The sequence below is a fragment of the Sus scrofa genome, chromosome 10, assembly GCF_054392235.1.
Source record: "Sus scrofa isolate SSC_HxYL_T2T_F1_AM1 chromosome 10, Sscrofa_HxYL_maternal_Yorkshire_Landrace_v2.0, whole genome shotgun sequence".
Taxonomy (NCBI): Eukaryota; Metazoa; Chordata; class Mammalia; order Artiodactyla; family Suidae; genus Sus; species Sus scrofa.
The window spans coordinates 27,079,342-27,093,875 of NC_139392.1; the positions used below are offsets into that span (position 1 = coordinate 27,079,342).

General features: G+C 60.1%; 1 protein-coding gene across 20 annotated transcripts in view; it reads left to right on the forward strand.

Annotated features, from left to right (window-relative positions):
- Window positions 1-14,534, forward strand: part of LGR6 (leucine rich repeat containing G protein-coupled receptor 6) — a 94,928-nt gene that overhangs the window by 761 nt on the left and 79,633 nt on the right. The window lies entirely within an intron of this gene.

Consider the following 14,534-nt stretch of genomic DNA (forward strand, 5'->3'; position numbering starts at 1 on the left):
GGGGGCACCTGCGCGGTTGATGTGGGCGTCCTGTTCTCTGTCCAGGTGGACTTCGGGGCTGGTCCAGAAGAAAAGTCCCAGATTGTCATCAGACCAGGGGTGAGCCTGCGTTGCCCTGGCTGGGTCTCCAGCTGGCCTTGGTCTCAGGCCTTCACTCTGGGGACCCTGGCTTGGTGAGGGGGCTCTCTGGGCCCTGAGCTGGAGGGGCCCAGGCTGCCTGTCCCTTTCCCTCCTTCTCATTTCCTCCTCAGTGGAACATGCCAGGCGTGAAGCTGACCTACTCAGGGTGGTGGGAAGGAAGGGACCCTGGGCAGTAGGAAAGCTCTCCCTTGCTGTGGCAAGGGGACTGGGTGGCCTTGGCGGGCGTCCTAGAAGCAGGAAGGGGCCTTGTCCACTCTTGTCTCCAAGAGGGACGATGTGGCACCGTCTCTGTTCTCTGAGAACTGCTGGTCCCCAGGGGCCTCCCTGAAGTCCTGTCCCAAGAGGCCAAGTTGGACACTAGTTTGTGGGTTGGTGCCAGGCTGAAAACCAGAGAACCTCATAAAGGAGCCCCTAAGGGGGTGGGGGTGGGGGTGGGGTGCTGTCCTGGGAAGCTGCCCCTCGGAGCCTGCGGGCTGGGGGCTCTGGCCCGGCCACCTGGGCAGGAAGGGGGCATGAGGGCACATTCCAGACCACCTGTGCCCCTGCTCTGGGGAAAGGAGACCTCGCCTGGCTCAGCCCTGCCCAGGCCCCATCGCCGAGGAGGAGAGCAGATAGGAGAGTCTGGGGCCATCTGTCCCAGAAGTGGGGTCCCTGAGATTTAGGGCTTTGGGCCCTAGGACCCAGGGGCTCTGGGAAAGCAGGTTCAAGGTGAGTTTTCAGTCAGACAAGTATTTGCTGAACTAAATGGGGCCAGGGCACTGGTGCTAGAGGGTCCTCGAAGGCACCCCTTCCAACTGTTCTGTCCCTACGGGGCATCTGCCACTCCCAGAGGCACAGGCTGGGCCAGGGAGGGGGGAGAGAAATAGTGTCCAGACTCCAGAGGGCAAAGTCTGGGGCAGGGTGGGGAAACCTGTAAGCCAGGCCAGGGGGGCTGTGAGGGACCCCCACCCCTCCTCCGCTGCTGGTCCTGGGCTGGCTCCCACTACAGCAGAGGCAGTCCCCCTTCAGCCGTTTGATATGCGGGGTGTATGGGACATTGTCTTGTTTGAAGACAGTGTTTGGGGCTAAAAAGATGGGAAATGACTTCTGGGGGGCCTTTCCCTGGGGAAGCAGAAGATCCTTCTCCTAGGTTGGGGCTGGGGGAGATGGGTCTTCCTGAGGCTGATGCCCCAGCTCCTGCCCCAGACCTACTCTCTCTCCCAGAGGACCTGGGGCCAGGGAGGGCAGTGCCCCCTTGGAATCCAGCCGCATGGAAGCTTGTCACGGTGCCCTGGAGCTGCCAATCTGCCCTTGTGGTTTTCTGAGTGGCTCTGTGTGAGACTCAGACCCTGCTTCCTGGATTGGGGGAGGGGGGAGTATGGGGAAAGGGGATGCAGGGCCTCCCCTGGGCTGTGCAGGGCTCTTGTCTGAATGGAGGGGAGGCCTCTGTCTGTCCGGAGAGCAGCCGGGCACAAGTGCGCCAAGGGCGGGCAGCTGCGAGGTCTGCCCCTTTCCCTCCTCAGCGACAGGAGGAAGCTGGTCCCAAGTGGCCCTGCTGTGGCTGAGGGAGTCAGTGGACTCAAGTTTTCCAGACTCGGGGAGAGGGGGATGGTCACCGTTCAGGTGAAAGGATTCCCAGGCAGGGCTGGGTAGAGGGTTCATTTGAAGACCTTAAGGAGGAGCTGTAGGCAGAGGCGTAGGAGGCAGGAGCTCTGGAAGATGCTGGGGTCCCGCCCCAGGGCACGTGCTGCCCCTCCCAGGGAGGGGTTCCCCATTTGGTCCAGGTGCTCGTGCGGTGTATACACACCTGCCTCTGCCGTCTAGGCTCCGGGGAAGACCAGCGCGCTCCATGTGCCGCTGTCTCCGTGTTGCCTGCATCTTCCCTGGAGCCTGTGCCCTGATGCTCAGGCTGAAAGGCAGCTTTCAAACTTCCGAGACCTCAGGCGTCTCCTTTGAGCTGTGGGCTCAGTGAGGCTCCTGGGGCTCAGGGAGGGTGGGTCCCCTCCTGGAGCTGATCTGGGGACACGACAGCCACAGGAAGGCCCAAGTGCAGAGGGCCCACGTGCACATGGGAGGGGGCAGACCTGCAGGTTGCTGGTACTGCCTGGCAGCCCCTGACTTGGAGCGTCTAGACAGAATCCCCAGCCCCTCCTCTTGCCCCCTCTGCCCCCCACCCCCTCCAGCAGGGCAGCATCAGGAGTTGGGGAGGGAGATCAGCTGTGTGGGGTTACCCCTGAGTACCCATTTCCATCACCTCTGCCCGACCCTGTGCGGACCCCCCCTCCCCAGCGCCTTGCTGACTCCGCGGGACTTCATGCCCCTTCGCTGCCTGTGACAACCATGAACTTGAAGGGTCGGGGCGGGAGGGGGGGAACATGTGAGATTCTGGGCTTTGCATCTTCTCCACCGCTGCCTGCGGATGTCCAGCGTGACCTGGGGGTCATGGGTGCAGGCACTGGTCACAGAAGAGCAGGGCTGCCCTTTCCCGAGCCGGTGACCTGGTCCAGTTCCTCATTTGGAAATGGAACACGTAACTTCCCCATTGGGCTGCTGTCTGGGTTCACGGAGGCAGTATCTCCTAGGGTTTTGGCACAGTGTCTGGTCACGGTGGTTATTAGGGTGGCCAGGGCCAAGAAGTGTTAGTCGTGGAGGTCTTCCTGGAGGAGGAAGTGTGAAGCAGCACTGGGGGTAGGGAGGAGCGCTGTTCTGTGAGCGGCGTGGGATGGGTGTGCGTGTGCGCATGCACGTTGGGGGATGAGAGGGAAGAAAGTGGCTGCAAGGGGACAGGAGGGGACAAGGAGTGGCTTTAGTTTTTTCCTGGCCGGTGTCGTCTTGGAGCAACAGGTGGGAGTCCCCAGCCTGCCCTCTGAGCCCTCACAGGGCCTGTCATCTGAAGAAGCAGAGGAATACACAGCCCCGGGGGGGCTGCCACCTTGAGGGGCTGTGTCTGGGGGTTCCACATGCCTCATCCTGAGCTTGGAGGCTGCCCTTCCTGGGCCAGGCCAGTTTCCTTTTCTAATAGGTTCTAAGAGCCTGAGCTGCCCCCTCCCTCAGCCCTTCAGGGCTATGGAGCAGGTCCCAGAACTTTCCCAGCCCCTGTGTCCACAGGTTTCGTTGAGAAGCAGGAGGAAGAGGTGGGAGCTCAGAGCCATTCGACCTAATGTTGCAGGACCAGCAGGCCTCCCCCAGGGAGAGCTGCTGGGGGCTGTGGGGGAAGGGATGCAGGGAGGGGCCTGGGCAGCACCCAGAGGGCAGACAGACAAGGCGAAGCAGGGGGCAGCCTAGGGACCAGGTGCCAGCTTTCCTGCTGAGCAGAGCCTGGGGGGTCGGCACATCAGAGGGCAGGGTGGGCTGGGTCTGAGGGTGCTGAGTGTGTGTGGGAGCCAACACCCTACCCTGGTTCAAAGAAAAGGCAGGAAGCTGCCCGCAGGCAGAGGGAAAGGAGACCTCTGGGCTCTGGCAGCAGTGGGCGGGAGCAGCTGGCAGCTGGCAGAGCAGAGGAAAGCAGGATAGCCCCCCTCCCCAGCTCCACCTTCCTCTTTCCCAGACCAAGCCCAGCCAGGTGGGCAGCTGGCAGGAGGGGCCCAGGAGGAGGCCTGCCCAGTGCCCGGGCATCAGGCTCAGGGCCGGGCTTGATAGGTGTGCGTCTCTGAGCCCCTTGCCCTTTCTAGAGCCTCCGTGTCTTCATGGTGAGGACAGAAATGAGACAATATTCACTGGGAGGAGACACGGGATGGAGGAAGCAAAGTGTGGGGACACGTGCTGTATCTGCTGTAAAACTTTGACAACTCGTTTTGTCAACCCTCAACTGCAAAGGACCAACTGAGGCCCAGGATGCTCATGGCAGTGGCCGAGGGAGCCTTAGGGAGCCAGTCTAGATTCCAGAGCAGAAGGCCCTTCCCAGCAGACTGCCCTCCCCTCCCTCCCTCCCCCTCCACTCTCCTTCCCTCCCCCCTTCCTCCCTCCCTCCTTCCTCCCTCCTCCTCTCTCTCTCCTTCCTTCCCTCCCTCCATCCCTCCCTCTCCCTCCCTCTCTCCTTATTTCCCTCCTTCTCTCCTTATTTCCCTCCCTCTCTCCTTCCCTTCTCCCTCCCCCTCCATCCCTCTCTCCCTCCATCCTTCCCTCCCTCCCCTTCCTCCATCCTCCCTCCCCCTCCCTCCCTTCCCCTTCCTTTCTTCCTAATCAAGGCTCCTCCCGTTGACCTTCAGGGAAATGGTCCTCCCTGGAGCCTGTTCTTCCCCGAAGCCTGTTCTTGGACTCCAGGCCCAGGGGTAGGGGGTGGAGGGGGATGGAGGAAGTGACCGACCTCACAGGGTGCCTGGAGGAGATGGGCTGGGCTGGCACCTGAGGGGACTCTTCCAAGAGGAAAAGTCTAGACTCCAGGTGGCTACTGTCTGGAGGCTCCAGCTTCTCCCCAGAAACCGAGTTCCGAGTTCCGTGCAAGTGGAATGAGTCTTCTCTGGTGCAGCCCAAGGAAAGGGAGGTGTGACTGGGCCTTGAGGCATCGCTCCCTTTCTGTCCTGGGACGGCCTGAAGGGTCCTCCCAAGCTGTGACCTCAGACCAGTGACCTACTCTGCTGGGAGTCCTGTGGGGTCTGGGCACCTGGGAAGGGGACGGGAGCGGGGCTGAGGGAGAATCTGCTGGGAAGACAAGTTCTTTTAGCCAAGGGAGAGGACGTGCTGCCACCGGCTCTCAGAACTGCGGAGCCCCATGGTGCTAAGCGGGAGGAGGGGGTCCCTGATTCCCAATGCAATTCAGGCCAGCTCCCGCTTCAGACATGGGAGGACAGGTCTCAGGAAGAGAAAAGCACCCAAGAGGCCAAACTTGGGCAGAGAGCAGAGAGTTATTTTGGAAGCGGCCAAAGCACATGGTGGGGAGGAGAGCACGGGTTGGCACTGGGCCCCCGGCACCATGCCAGCGGCCCTGGGCGGGCTGGCAGCAGGCAGGCGCGGGCTGGGCCCAGCTGCCCAGCCACAGGGCACCTCCAGAGCCTAGGTTTCCCTTGGGCCCATTTTCTGCAGCTACCTGCTTCCTCCTCCAGAGCCAACAAGAAGGGTTTGTGCCTTGAGTCCTGGGGCAGCGGGTCCCCCGATGAACTGAGGTGCAGGATTGGGTGGGGCCGAAGGGTCTGATGCCCTGCTTTCCACCTCCCCTCTGCTCAGGCACGTGAAGGAGACACCCCACTCGCTTGATTGAAGTTTCATCCTCTGGACTTGCAGGAAGTGGGGGAGGCCCATTCTTGGGGCACAGTGCCCATGGCCCCATGGGCCCTGCAGACCCATTTGGGGACCCGCCATCATGCAGCATCCCTGCCTTAACCCCTCTGGGTACCAGGTGCCGTTGCCACCTTCGTGTCAGCCCTCCACCTGCATCACCTGGGGTCAACCCTGCAGGAGTCTCCAGCCCCATGTCTTGCAGGTGTAGACACAGAGGATCCTGCGTCAGGAGCTCGCCAAGGCTGCCGGCTGCCTCTGCTGCTGTGATTCAGTCCGGCTGCCTCCTAACCAGGCACTCCTGCTTCACAAGCCAGGCCTGCGGCTCTGGGTCCGAGGGATGGGCTGACGCGGCTCCAACCTCCCAGGCTGACCCTCAAACCTGTTTCCTGTCTTTCCTCCCATCAGGGGTCTGGGAAAGCCCTGTGAGAGGAGAGGCCCGCCCTGAGCCCAGTGGGTGGGCAGGACCAGCCTTGGCCTCGGGAGAAGGGAGGATGGGCTGGGAGAGGGGCACGCACAGTAGGCCTCTGCCCTCTGCCCCTCCATCCCCAGGGGGACCTTCCAGAGCAGGGCTCTCAGCCTTTTTCTTCTCAGGGCACATTTAAGAAAGGGGAAGGAGTTCCCATTGTGGCACAGTGGAATCAAATCTGGCTAGGAACCATGAGGTTGTGGGTTCGATCCCTGGCCTCGCTCAGTGGGTTAAGGATCCAGTGTTGTTGTGAGCTGTGGTATAGGTCATAGACGTGGCTTGGATCCTGCATTGCTGTGGCTGTGGTATAGGTCATAGACGTGGCTTGGATCCTGCATTGCTGTGGCTGTGGTGTAGGCCGGCGGCTACAGCTCCGATTGGACCCCATATGCCGCGGGTATGGCCCTAAAAGGACAAAAGAAAAAACGGGGGGGAACCAACTTAAGGTGTTCAGCAGTATGAGGCTGGACTGGGGGGGCCCCTGAATACCTGCACCCCCCACCGAGCTGTGGCAGGAGATGGGCAGGAAGGGTCAGGACTCGCCTGAGGCTGCCAGTTGCTGGCCTGCGTGTCCAGCCCCCTCCTCGACCCCAGTGGGTGTACAGAGTTGCTTGGCACGGTGCCTGGCATGCACTGGGCCTCCCCTGCAGGGGACACTCAGGGAAAAGCTGGCTCACAGCCACCCCAATGACCGGGAAAGAGCCTTCCCCCACCCTTGGCCTTTGGAAGTGCTGGGGGTGGGGGTCTTGGGGGTGTGCACACTGTGGAAGGGGGGCGCTGGAGATTCAGACGTGGTCCTGGGCTCAGAGCCAGGGTGGGTGGCCTCCTGGGGCGGACAGGGAGGGGTCCGTCACCAGCCCGTCCACACCCCAGTCCAGACCCTTGTGTTCTCAGGGGTCTGTGGGGACCAAGGGGATTGGGGTTTAGTCCATTGCACAGAGCAATTTGCAAGTTTGAATTGTCCCCTGACCTGAGTTGCCTCTGGCTTCTGGAAACAGGCCAAAGGCAGCCACCACTACCTCCCATAGGTGGGACACTCCCCGGGACCAGCCCTGGTCCAGGTCAGCTTCACGCTCTTGCTCGCAGGTAGGCATGTCTTGGACTGAGCCCCAGTCACCAGGGGTCCCTCGTGGGTTCTGCCAATGCCCCGTCCTTGTGCTGCAGCCCCGTGCGTCCCCTTCCTCAGCTGTCCATGGTAGAACCACCTGACCCCTAGCAGTTGTGGGAACGAAGCTTCACTCCCTCACTTGTTGGTCACAGACCTGGCTGGAATGGCCCTGTCTGCCCAGGTCTGAGCTGAGGGCTTTCTTGGCGGCACCCTCCCCCGCACCATTGGGACAAACTGGGGGACACGGGGTACAGGAGAGCGGAGCCCACATGGCAGCTTGTTGGGGGGGGTGCACATCAGGGGTAATGGGAGGGCATGGAGACTGATGTCCCCGTGAACTGGAGGTGGCTGTGGGCAGCAAACCAGGGAATAGGCACCACAGGCAGGCCCTGGAGGCCACTCACTGCTCAGAGGGTGATTGTCCCCCCACCGGGGAAGCTTGTGCTGAGCAGGCCCTGCTTGGGGTGTGGCCTCCCTTCCACGGAGATGCCAGGGGCATCGCCCCCTGTTTCTGCGCTGGGGGCGTCTGTCTGTCTGTCTGTCCACATGCCTCATTGATTCCGGCCCCGGGTGGCAGGGCTGTGTCTTTCATGGGGGGCGGGGGTGTCAGCGTGGGGCTGGGCCTCCCCCCTCAGACAGGACTCTGCGCTCCTGGTGCCCTTCTCCTCAGGACCTTCTCACACTCAGACACACACGGAGACACACACGCAAACACACACAGACACATGGACACACAGATAGACACAGACTCACACAGAGACACTCACAGATACACACAGAGACTCACACACACAGGCACAGACACACATGCAGGCACAGACACAGACACACATGGACACACACTCAGACACACATACACACAGATAGACAGACACACAGACTCACACAGAGACACTCACAGATACAGACACACACAAACACACACACACACACGCAGGCACAGACACATATACACACGGATAGACACACAGACTCACACAGAGGCACACACAGATATACACAGGGACTCAGAAACACACAGGGACACACACACAGGCACTACAGACACACACACACGGGCACACACACACACACACACACAGACATGCAGACTCACAAAGAAACACTCTTAGATACAGAGACTCACACACAGGCACAGACAGACAGACAGGCAGACACACACACACAGGCACAAACAAACACGCCCCCCACCCCCAGCGCCGTCTCACCTGCAGGGGGCGCCCTGCCTGGGGTGAGAGCAGGCCTTCCAGGAGCTGCCGGTGGTACCCTCCCCTACTGGGCCCCGGGCACGGTGGGCATTGAGGATGGGAGGTGAGCGCTGAGGCAGGAAGGGCAGTCTAGGAGCCCTGGCCTCCGTGGTGGAGGCCCATCAGGAGACGGGGGGACTGCTGACCAGGACAGAAGCCGAAGAAGGGGCAGGCCTGGACCCTGCCTCACTTACCAGGGACTCAGGGCTCACTCCTGCCAGTCACTTGGACCCTGGCCCTCCCCACGCAGTGACACCTCAGCACCTGAGCTGCTGACTTGGACCAACCCTTAGCCGGGTCCCCCCAGGGGATGTGACACCTGTGCCATCTCCGAGGGGCCCACCTTGGGCTTGTGCCTGCTGTTGCCTCAACATTTAAACCAGGGCAGTGTGTTTGTTTTGCGCTGGTACCTCTGAGCCTCGTGCCTCTGGTTTGTGGAGTGAGGGTCCCTGACTCCCTCCTGTCCCAGGTGGTCACAGGTGAGGTGAGGCCTGGAGTCCTGCGGCACCAGGTCCCCCTCTGTCCCCACACTTGTGATGACCATGGCCAGGGTGGGTGAGGCTGGGGGCAGGGGGTGTCCCCTCCGAGGGATGCCGAGGGGAGGGGTGGCCTCAGCCAGACGGGATCCTGGGCATCGCTGGGAGGGGCCCCATGGCCTGCGAGTGGCATCTGCAGGGTGAGGACCTGCTTGAGGGGGTGTCCCCACTTCCCCGAGCTTCACATTCAGGTGGGCAAGGCTGCTGAGTAAGAGGAGCTGGGGTCACCCCCATCCTTTAGGGCGCAGTAGCGGGGTCCCCATAGCTTGGAGCCGCCTGCCTGGGTTCAGACCCTGGCTCTGCCTTCCCTAACCGCTGAGAAATAGGGGTGACAGTGATCTCCTGGGGTGACGGTCAGTTAGATATCCTTGGGGTGGTATCTGACACACAGACCAGTCAATGTGACTTATTTTGTATAAGTTTGAGTGTTTACTCAGCAGCTGCTGGCTGTGCCAGGTACTAGTGTCACATAAGCCACCCTCCAGGCAACAAACCAGGGGGAGACAAGGACTCCCCCCTCCCCAGAACCGCCCCCAGGCCCCGGCCCCCTCCCCTCCCAACATGGCCCCCTTCCGCTGCGGTACAGTGAGGGGCCGAACGTTCTGGAAGGATGGGGGGGTCCACATGTCCCCTCCTGCAGTTTCGTCTGCAGCTTTGGGGTCCTCTCTGTTCAATGCTTTGGGACACCATGGCCTCGAATTCTGTCTTTGCCACCAGCCTGCTGGGAACCCTTGCACAGTTCCGGTCCAGAGGCTATGGATGCAAAGGGGGAGCCAGGTCCCCAAGAGTGGCCGTCTCGCCCAGGAGACATGAGATCCCAGGCTGGGACCAGGCAGGGCTGTCACCAGCACCTTGGGGGCTGTGTGCTCAGCCAGAACAAGGTCCCCCTTTAACCATGTGCAGCCAGCGGAAAGAGGAATGCCCCCCTGCCAGCCGAATGCAGAAGCCCCTGATGCCGCCTCCACCTACCAGAAAGTGTTAGCCTCACTATCCAGACTGGCACAGGTGCAGGAGATGGGGCAGGGGTGGGGTGCAAAGGCGCTGCACTACTGAGCTGCTGGTGGGTACCTGGGCTCACGCTGCCTGGTGCTGATGGAGCCCTGGAGCCTGTTGGGGGCAGCAGGTGGAGTGGAGCAAGGGGGAGCTTTGGAAGCTTAGCCTGGGGGCTCCCCTGCACCTGCCTGGCCACACCCGCCCCCGCTTGCAGTAGAGTTGACCCCTTGGAATGTGACCCCTGGGAGTTCTCCCTGGCATCCCTCTGCTCTCCTGCTCTCATGCCTGAGTTTCCTTCCTGTTCTGCTCAGAGGGGACAGAGGCCAGTGACCCCCCTGCTTTGCCACCCTCCTCCCCGGTGGGTGGGCCTGGCCTAGAGAGGTGACCTTGGAGGCTGGAGGTGGATGGGCCAGGGGGCCCAGGGACCTTGGGGGCAACCTTGCTGCTGAGGGAGCTGAAGATCTGGGCTGCCCCTCGTGGGTCACAGGTCACTCCAGCAGCCCCACCAGGCCTCGCGGCCACACCGTGTGAAAGAGCAGAGTTGGAGTTGGGGAGCTTAGCCTCTGCCGGTCCCTGACTTCACGCCAGCTGCCCTTGTCCAGGCCAGGCCACAGCAGGACGATGAGCCAGTCTGCTCAATGCTTAGCAAGAGAGTGACTGGAAAAATGTCTCAGGGGTGGCTTAAAGGAGATTTGTCCCTTCTGGTCCCTTGGGTATTTGAAAGCCTTTTACTCGATGTGGGGTCCCCAGACGTGCGGTTTGTGCGAATGGAACACCAAAGCTCAGACCTCACCTGGACCTGCATTTGACAGTGTGCCAGGCCTGGCCTGGCCTATTGGGGAATAAGTCTGATGCCAATGACCAGCCCCTCCCTGGCTCTGACCTGCCCCAGCTGCTCTGACCTCATTCGTCCTCAGGGGAGGCCCATGGACGTCACCGTGAGTTAGTGCAAGGATGTGGTTACAAGGTGGATTCAGGCAAGAAGCCTACGACTCCCGGGGGAGCCTTCAGAGCATCTGCTTAATTTAGGACACGGGAAGGGGTGCCTGAGACGTTTCTTACTGCTGGTCCCTCAGTCCTGGGCCAGGGCACCCTCTGCATGGCGCTGTCCCAGAGCTCAGCCCTTGGGTTCTAAGCCCTGGGTACCTGCCTGTTTCCTAAGCAAGCTGGGGGCCCCAGGAAAGCGGAGCTGGTGGCATCCTTGCATGAGGGATGAGTGAGGAAATGAGCGAACAAATGAGGAAACTGATGACTGGAGAGGCAGAGCCAACCCAGCTGGGGAGCCACACTCACCTGAGAGGGGTGCGGAGGGCAGCCCTAGGAATCGGTACAGTGCTGGCCTGGCTACACCGTGGGCCTGCCGTGTGGCATTTCCCCCCACCCCCAACCCTAGTGGCCGCGGTGAACACAGAGCCCAGACTTAAGCTGCCACTGGGCTGGGCTGGGCTGTGGCTGGGCTTGAGTTTCATGAGAGCCGGACATCTGTTCTATTAACCCTGCCGCTTGGCTTTTGTCTTTCTATTCATTCTCTTTACTACCGTGTTTTTTTTTTTTTTTTTTTTTTAAGAAAGCTGCTTTTGAAAATTTCCATCCAGTTTTTTTTTTGTTTTTTTTTTTTCCTGTCTTTTTGCCATTTTCTTGGGCCGCTCTCCTGGCATATGGAGGTTCCAGGCTACGGGTCGAATCGGAGCTGTAGCCACTGGCCTACACCACAGCCACAGCAACGCGGGATCCGAGCCATGTCTGCAACCTACACCACAGCTCACAGCAACGCTGGATCCTTAACCCACTGAGCAAGGCCAGGGATCAAACCCGCAACCTCATGGTTCCTAGTCGGATTCGTTAACCACTGCGCCACGATGGGAACTCCTCCATCCAGTTTTAAACAAGCTAAGACAACCAGAGGTGCACACGCTCAGATGGAGAGAGGGCTTCAGGGACCAGAGGCTGTGGGCCCTCGAATCTGCCCTGTGTGTCTGGCCCCGATGCTCCAAGTGGGTCGGAGAGTTATTGTGCGGAGACAGGCTGAGGTTGTGTGGGCCACGCGGGCAGGAGGGGCGGCAAACTCAGTGAGTGCTCAGCGTGCACCTGCTGAAAGGTAAAGCCTGAGAGGAGTTCCCAGGGAGTCCAGGAGGGGCGGGGGGCCTAGGCTGCAGCCAGGTTCATGCAGGACTTTCAGAATAAATCTCTCTCTCATTTTCCTATTCTTTTTTGTTTTGCTTTTTAGGGCCACTCCCTCAGCATATGGTGGTCCCCAGGCTAGGGATCCAATCAGAGCTGCAGCTGCCAGCCCACACCACAGCTATAGCAATGCCAGATCCAAGCCACGTCTGCGACCTACACCACAGCTCATGGCAATGCCGGATCCTTAACCCACTGAGCAAGGCCAGGGATTGAACCCGCAACCTCATGGTTCCTAGTTGGATCCATGTCCGCTGTGCCACGATGGGAACTCCTTTTTGTTCTTTTTTTGGCTGTGTCATGTAAGAGCTTGATGTGGCATCTCAGTTTCCTGACCAGTGATTGAACCCGGGCTGCAGTGGTAAAAGCACCGTCTTAACCACCAGACCACCAGAAAACTCCCTCTCTCCCATTTCTCAAAATAACTTTATTTTTATTTTATTTATTATTATTATTTTTTAATTTTTTGTCTTTTTGCCATTTCTTGGGCTGCTGCCGCGGGATCTGGAGGGTCCCAGGCTAGGGGTCTCATCGGAGCCATAGCCACCGGCCTCCGCCAGAGCCACAGCAATGCGGGATCCGAGCCGTGTCTGCGACCTACACCACAGCCCACAGCAACGCCGGATCCTTAACCCACTGAGCAAGGCCAGGGATCGAACCTGCAACCTCATGGTTCCTAGTCGGGTTTGTTTCCACTGTGCCACAATGGGAACTCCATAAAAATTTTTTTATTATAGTTGATTTACAATGTTCTGTCAATTTTTTGCTGTGCAGCCCAGTGACCCAGTTCTACAGAGATGTACAGTCTTTTTCTCATATTATCTTCAACCATATTCCATCACAAGTGATCAAACTAACTTGTAAATAGACTATGCATCCCAGAAAGGAGCACCTCGGGCGAGTGTGAGCCCTGATGAATCTGCACAATTTCAGCACCCACACCAAGGAGCAGGGCAGCCTCCTGCCTTGTCACTAACTAACCACCCCCTCCCACGGGGCAGTAGCCCCACGGCTGCCCACAGCTCTTTGAACTTCCTCTGCAAGGAGCCTTGCTTTGTGTTTGCCTCCTGTGCCTGCCGAGTCTGATGACCCACGCGAGCTGTTCACACTGCTGCCGTGTTCACTGCAGGAGGACACGGACTGTGTGGCCGCCCCCCACCCCCAGCTTGGGGCTGCTGCATGCATGGTTCTGGACAGGTCTGGCAAGCACAGGAAGGTTTTTCTGTTGGTCGGATGCCCAGGAATGGAATAGCTGGGTCCCAGCAGATCCAGTAGGAGTCTCCAAGGTGAGACTGTTTCCCAGGGGTAGTGTGGGAGGGGCCGGTGGTCAAGGTCAGGAGGGAGTCCCACTCGGGGAGGGGTGGACAGGGAGGGAGGGCAGGGAGCTCCTTTGGACCCGCTCATTGTGTCACTCCCAGTGGCTCCTATAACAGGTCTCCACAGACCGGGTGGTTGAAAACAGCAGGACTTGGTTCTCGAGGAATCTAGGCATCAGCGGGCCACAGGTGTGGCTGGCTCCCAGGCTGGTGGCCTCGGGCCTCCATGACACGGTCTCCATGTCGCTTCTGTGTGTCTGTGTCTTTTCGATGCATTGGATTCAGGGCCCGCCCCCATGTCATCCAAGAGGCTCTTGCCATTTCAAGATCTTTCACTTAATTTCACGGCAAAGACCTTTCTCTGAGTCAGGCGACACGACCAGGTAACAGCGACCAGGACGTAGACACATCTTGCTGAGGGCCACTATTTGGCCCACTGCCCTGTGCTCAGCGCCCCAGCTCAGGCCAACTTCTCAGGGCTAACCCTGTCCCTCGTGGCCTTCCTCCAGGAAGCCCTCCCTGACTGCGTCCTGGTCCTCAGGCACTTGGGTGTCCTCCAGCACTAAAGACAAGGCTCCATCCAGCAGTGCCTGCGGCCCTGAGTGTCTCAGACTGTGGCTTCCTGAGGGTGGGGAGGACCCGCCGCCCTCTAGGCTGCACACGGCACACACCCCTCCAGCTGTGCACACACTTTCCAACAGCGTCCAGCAGGGCACCCCGCCCAGGGGAGGCCCAGTGGCCCTTCCCCATGTCCCCTCTCCCCTGAGACACCCCCCCAGGGGGCCCAGGTTCTGTCCCTGTCCCAGGGCCTCTGTGGGAGTCCTGGACACACCCCAGCCCAGGTGGAGGGAGGAGTGGGGTGGGGAGGGCCCCCAGCCCTCTGCCTTTCCCTGGAAGAGCCAGAGACAGGAATGCCTTGGCTGGGGGACCCCGGCCAGTGAGCAGAAGATCAAAGACGACGGAGGCTGAGGCAGGTGGCACTCACTGGGAGGTTGCAGAGAGGCACAGCTGGTGCCTCCCAAGGGCAGGGCTGGCCCGGAATGCCCTCCCTGCCCCGCCCTGCTGCGTCCTGCCCTCTTCCTCTCTCTCGCCCACCCACACTTTCTCCAGATAAAAGGCTCTGGAGGTGAATGCAGGTGAGAGGTGCTGTTTACCTCCTAAAAACCCCGATATGCTTCCCCATAGCGCCCTTGAGAGGGGCTGTCCTGTAACATCTGTAGATGCAGAAACTAAGGCACAGATTGGAGTTCCGTCGTGGCTCAGTGATTAACGAATTTGACTAGGAACCATGAGATTGTGGGTTTGATCCCTGGCCTTGCTCCGTGAGTTAAGGATCCAGCGTTGCTGTGA